At 37.5% G+C, this 6,343-nt stretch overlaps 1 pseudogene; it reads left to right on the top strand.

The window, feature by feature from the left end:
- The first annotated feature begins 297 nt into the window (after positions 1–297).
- Positions 298–6,337, top strand: LOC119256561 (heterogeneous nuclear ribonucleoprotein A1-like; annotated as a pseudogene).
- Positions 6,338–6,343: the final 6 nt, after the last annotated feature.

The raw sequence follows: 6,343 nt of genomic DNA, 5'->3' as shown, positions 1-6,343 counted from the left end.
GCTGTGCACTCAGAATCCAGGTGCATGTGGTACACTTGGGCTGTCCCAGGTTATTGGGCCCATTCAAGCATTTTCGAGAGTTCAAATCTGCCTTGTATTTTGTAGTTAACCTTGCAAAAATAATAATATTTAAAGAAAACATCTCCCAACAATTCCACATCTGGAAATTTATCCTAGAAATGCTGAGGGACATATGTTTAAAGGTTTTGATTGCAGGACACCTTCGTTAGATTACCCCTTTCTGCCTGTAGACACCACCAAGTAAGCATTGTAAAAGCGTCCCCTTCCACTGCCATCATGTCAAAGTCAGAGTCTCCCAAGGATCCAGAAGAGCTGTGGATGTTCTTCATTGGAGGTTTAAGCTTTGAAATAACCTGTGAGAGTCTGAGAAGCCATTTTGAGCAATGGGGATGCTCTCAGACCATGTGCTAATGAGAAATGCAAACACTCAGCCATCCAAAAGCTTTGGGTTTATCACTTACACCACGGTGGAGGAGGTAGATGCAGCCATGAATGCAAGGCCTCACAAGGCAGATGGGAGAGTTGTGGAACCAGAGAGGGCTGTCTCAAGAGAAGATTCTCAAAGACCCAGTGCCCACTTAAATGAAAAAGATTTGTGTTGGTGGCATTAAAGAAGAAACTGAAGAAAATCCCCTAAGACATTGTTTTGAGCAGTATGGGAAATTCGAAGTGGCTAAAATTATGACTGCTGAAGGCAGGGGCAAAAGAGAGGATTTGCCTTTCTAACCTTTGATGACTGTGATTCTGTAGACAAGATTGTTATTCAGAAATGCCATACTAGTGCACGCAGGGAGTGCGTCCCCGCATCGCCACTTTAGAACAGGGACATTTCTTCAGTAAAGACTGCTTGAAACCAGCAGAAGGCTCCCGGAGGAGCCAGAGGTGAGCCCAAGATGCCGGCCAGTACCAGCAACACAGTGTCCCAATGCATATGGCAAATTAGAAAACAGACAGTAGGGAGTAGAAAAACCACATGCAACCCAGCAACTCCTCAGGAAAAAAGCACACCACAAAAAGAAAACCACCCCCCAGATTGCAACGACAGTAACTTGGAAGAACTTCTGAGCCTTCCAGAAAGAGAGTTTAAAATTGCCATGAATAAAAAACTGACAGGAGTCATAAAGGAAAACAATGATAAGGGAAAAATAATCAACGATCAGAAGAATGAAATTGAGTCCCTAAAGAGGGAAGTAAAAGAAATGCAGGAAATCAAAGAATTAATGGAGGCGCTAAAGAACTCTGGGAAAAGCAATGAAAGCAGAATAGATGAATGGAAGAACGAATAAGTAAGTACTCTTGAAGACACAGAAATAAAAAGAACCAAAACAGAAAAGGAAAGAGAAGTATGAAGGAAAAAGAACGAAGAAAGACTTCGGGAACTATCTGACACCATGAGGAAAGGAAATATAAGAGTTCTAGGAATCCCAGAAGGAGAGGAGAGAGATGTAGGAACAGAGAAAATATTCAATGAGATAATTGAAGAGAACTTCCCAAATGTGAAGAAGGAGCTGAAAATTGATATACAAAAAGCAAGAACACCAAACTTCCACAACAAAGGAAAAATACAGCAAGACACATAATAGTAAAGCTCCCAAGAATCCAGGACAAGGAAAAAATAATAAAGCTGACAAGAGGGAAGAAACAGATAACATTCAAAGGAAAACAATCAGACTGACATCAGACATCAGAAGAAACACTACGGGCAAGGAGCAAGTAGAGGGACATAGTCAACAGACTCCAAGAAAACAGATGCCAACCAAGAATACTCTATCCTGCAAAGCTCTCCTTCCTCTATGAAGAAAGAATAAAGACCTTCCCAGACAAACAGAAACTCTGGAATTCATTACGACTAAACCCCCTCTCCAAAAAATACTACAAGGAGTCCTAAAGCCAGAACCTCAGAGGGACGAATAACAATGAAAGAAGGCCAAAAAAAAAAGTTATTAAAAGAATAAATAAATAAAATCAAAGGAAAGACAAACACAATGGCAAATACAGATGTTAACATATCAATATTAACTCTAAATGTAAATGGACTAAACTCTTCAATAAAAAGACACAGAGTCGCAGGCTGGATTAAGAAACAAAACCCAACCTTTTGCTGTCTCCAGGAAAAACATTTAGCTACAAAAGATAAAAATAGACTCAAAGTTAAAGGATGGAAAACAATCCTACAAGCAAATGGACCAAAGAAGAAAGCAGGAACAGCTATACTTATATCAGATAAAAGAGATTTCAAACTCAAAAAGATAAAAAGAGACCCCAACGGTCACTACATTATGATCAAGGGGACAATACTTCAAGAAGAAATAACACTCATTAACATACATTCACCAAACAAAGGAGCACCAAAATATATCAGACAACTATTGTCATCTCTGAAAATAGACATCAGAGAAAACATATACGTAGTGGGAGACTTCAACACACCACTATCAACAATGGATAGATCAACGAGACAAAAAATAAGTAAAGACACTAATGCTCTAAATAAGAATCTAGAGCGCTTGGGCTTAACAGACATCTATAGAACACTAAACCCAAAAAAATCTGAGTACACATTTTTCTCAAGTGCACACGGATCATTCTCCAGGATCGATCACATCCTGGGACACAAGACAAACATCAACAGATACACCAAGATTGAAATCATACCAACCATCTTTTCTGACGATGAAGGCATCAAACTAGAAATAAACCATAAAAAGAAGGCAAGGAACTCTCCTACCTCATGGAGATTGGAAACCACACTTCTGGAAGACCACTGGACTAACGAGGATATTAAAGAAGAAATTAAAAAATTCTTTGAATTGAATGACAAGGAGGACACCAATTTCCTAAATGTATGGGATGCAGCAAAAGCAGTAATAAGAGGAAAATATATAGCAATAGAGGCTCACATCAAGAAACAAGAAAGAACTCAAAGAAACAACCTAATCTCAAAGCTCAAAGATCTAGAAAAAGAACAACAAAAAACCCCAAAACCAGTAGAAGAAAGAAATAATAAAACCAAAGCAGAAATAAATGAAATCGAAACTAAAAAAAACAATCCAAAGATCAATGAAACCAAGAGCTGGTTCTTCAAAAAAATCAATAAAATAGACAAACCCCTAGCCCGCGCTCACAAAGGAAAAAAGGGAGAAAGCACAAATAAACAGAATCATAAATGAAAGAGGAGAAATCACAATGGACACAGCAGAAATCAAAAGAATAATCAGTAACTACTATGAACAGTTATATGGAAACAAGTTCAACAATCTAGAGGAGATGGACAAATTCCTACAACTCTACAATCACCCAAAGCTAGATAAAGAAGAAATAGAACACCCTAAACAGACTAATTACAAGCAGCGAAATTGAAGTGGTAATCAAAAACCTCCCCAAAAACAAAAGCCCAGGACCTAATGGATTTACAAATGAATTCTACCAAACATTCAGAGACGAATTAGTGCCTATCCTTCACAAACTCTTCCAAAAAATTGAGAAGGAAGGGACAATACCAAACACGTTCTATGAAGCCAACATTATACTAATACCAAAACCGAACAAGGACAACACAAAAAAGGAAAACTACAGGCCAATCTCCCTAATGAACACTGATGCAAAATCCTCAATAAAAATTTAGCTATCAGAATCAAACAATGTATCCCAAGATAATTCACCACGACCAAGTAGGATTCATTCCAGGGACACAAGGATGGTTCAACATCCGAAAATCAATCAACGTTATCCAACACATCAACAAAAAGAAATATAAAAACCATATGATAACATCAATATGCTGAGAAAGCCTTCGACAAAGTGCAACACCCATCATGATGAAAGCCCTTGAAATTCTTGGGATACAAGGAACATACCTCAACATCATAAAGGCCATATATGACAAGCCAACAGCCAGTATCTTTCTCAATGGTGAAAAGCTGAAAGCATTTCCATTAAGATCTGGAACAAGACAAGGATATCCACTCTCACCACTGCTTTTCAATATAATACTGGAAGTCCTAGCCAGAGCAATAGACAAGAGAAGAGACATACAAGGAATCCAAATAGGAAAAGAAGAAGTCAAACTATCACTATTTGCAGATGATATGATAATATACATAGAGACCCCAAAAACTCCACAGAAAAACTAATTCTACTCATCAATCAGTTCAGTAAAGTGGCAGGATACAAAAGCAACACGCAAAAGTCAGTAGCCTTCCTATACACAAACAATAAATCTGAAGAAGAAGAAATTTAAAAAAATCCCTTTATTATCGAAACAAAATAAATCAAATACTTGGGAATAAATCTAACTAAAGAGGTAAAGGACCTATACAAAGAAAACTATAAACACTGTTAAAAGAAATAGAAGAAGACACAAAGAAATGGAAAGACATCCCCTGCTCATGGATTGGAAGAATAAACATTATTAAAATGGCCATCCTACCAAAAGCAATATACAGATTCAATCTATTCCAATAAAAATTTCAATGTCATTCTTCAAAGAAATAGAACAATTATTGATGAAATTCATATGGAATCACCAAAAACCCCAAATAGCCAAAGCTATCCTGAAAAAAGAGAAGGGAATGGAGGCATCACACTCCCAGACTTCAAACTATACTACAAAGCCATAATCATCAAAACTGCATGGTATTGGAACAAGAACAGACACACAGACCAATGGAATCGAATAGAAAATCCAGAAATAAACCCACAGATTTATGGTCAACTAATCTTTGACAAAGGAGCAAAGAAATGCATTGGAGCAAAGAAAGTTTGTTCAATAAATGGTGCAGGGAAAACTGGGTCGCTACATGCAAAAGAATGAAGCTTGACTACTACCTCAACCATACACAAAAACCAACTCAAAAATGGGTTAAAGAACTAAACATAAGACCTGAAACCAAAAATACATAGAAGGAAATATAGGCAAATACTAGTGATATGCAATCAAAGACATCTTTACAGACACATCACCCAAAGCAGTGATAGTGAAGGGCAATATAAACAGCTGGGACTACATCAAAATTAAAGAGCTTCTACACAGCAAAGAGACAATAACAACAAGCAAAGAGAAACCCCCCCGACTGGGAGAACATTTTTGCACACAACACTAATGATAAAGGACTGATCACAAAAATCTACAAAGAGCTGATTAGACTCAACAAAAACAAAAAAAATTCCAGTCAAAAAATGGGCAAAAGAGCTAAAAAGAAAACTTCTCTGAAGAAGAAATGCAAATGGCCAACAGGCATATGAAAAAATGTTCAACATCATTGTAATCAGGGAAATGCAAATCAAAATACCATGAGATACCATCTTACACCAGTGAGAACGGCACATATTAAAAAAACTAGCAACAACAAATGTTGGCGAGGTTGTGGAGAGAAAAAGGAACTGTCCTGCACTGTTGGTGGGAGTGCAAACTGGTCCAACCACTGGGAGAGCTGTGTGGAGATTCTTGACCTACTAAACATAGAGCTTCCACATGATCCAGCAATTCCACTCCTAGGTATTTACCCAAAGGACACAGAAACATCAATTCCAAAGAGCACCTGCACCCTATGTTTATAGCAGCACTCTTTACAATAGCTAAGCTTTGGAAACAACCCAAATGCCCAAAAAATAGATGACTGGATCAAGAAGATGTGGTACATATACACCATGGACTATTACTCAGCATTCAAAAAGATAAACACATGCAATTTGCAGCAACATGGATGGCGCTGGAAGGGATCATGCTCAGCGAAACAAGCCAGAAAGAAAAAGAAAAAATACCGGATGGTCTCACTCATAGCAGGAATCTAGAGAAAACTTAAATAGGGACCAGGAAAATGAATAACTATAAGAAAGTGAAAATCAAAATCAACAAAAAACTATGAACCAGAGACACTTTTTGGCAGGTGGGGGGCGGGAGGGGAGGGATTGGGGTCAGAATGGGGGGGGGTTGGGGTTGATGTTGGGGAATATAAAAATAAAATTTATTATTTAAAAAAAATCTAATCTAAAAAAAATAAATAAAATAAAATATCTAAAAAAAAAAGAAATAAGCCAGAAAGAAAAGAAAAAATACCAGATGGTCTCACATAGCAGGAATCTAGGAAAACTTAAATAAGGGACCAGGAAAATGAATAACTATAAGAAAGTAAAATCAAAATCAAAACAACTATGAACCAGAGACACTCTATGGGGTTGGGGGACAGGGAGGGGAGGGATTAGGGTCAAAATAAGGGGGTCGCAATTGTATGGGGAATATAAAAATAAAAAGAATTATATAAAAAAAAAAAAAAAGAAATGCCATACTGTCAATGGCCACAACTGTGAAGTAAGGAAAGCC

The sequence above is a fragment of the Talpa occidentalis genome, unplaced genomic scaffold (assembly GCF_014898055.3).
Source record: "Talpa occidentalis isolate TD23 unplaced genomic scaffold, MPIMG_talOcc4v2.1 talOcc4.3121, whole genome shotgun sequence".
Classification (NCBI taxonomy): domain Eukaryota; kingdom Metazoa; phylum Chordata; class Mammalia; order Eulipotyphla; family Talpidae; genus Talpa; species Talpa occidentalis.
The sequence above is the reverse complement of the archived record's forward strand: the minus strand, read 5'-3'. Positions and strand labels throughout refer to the sequence as shown.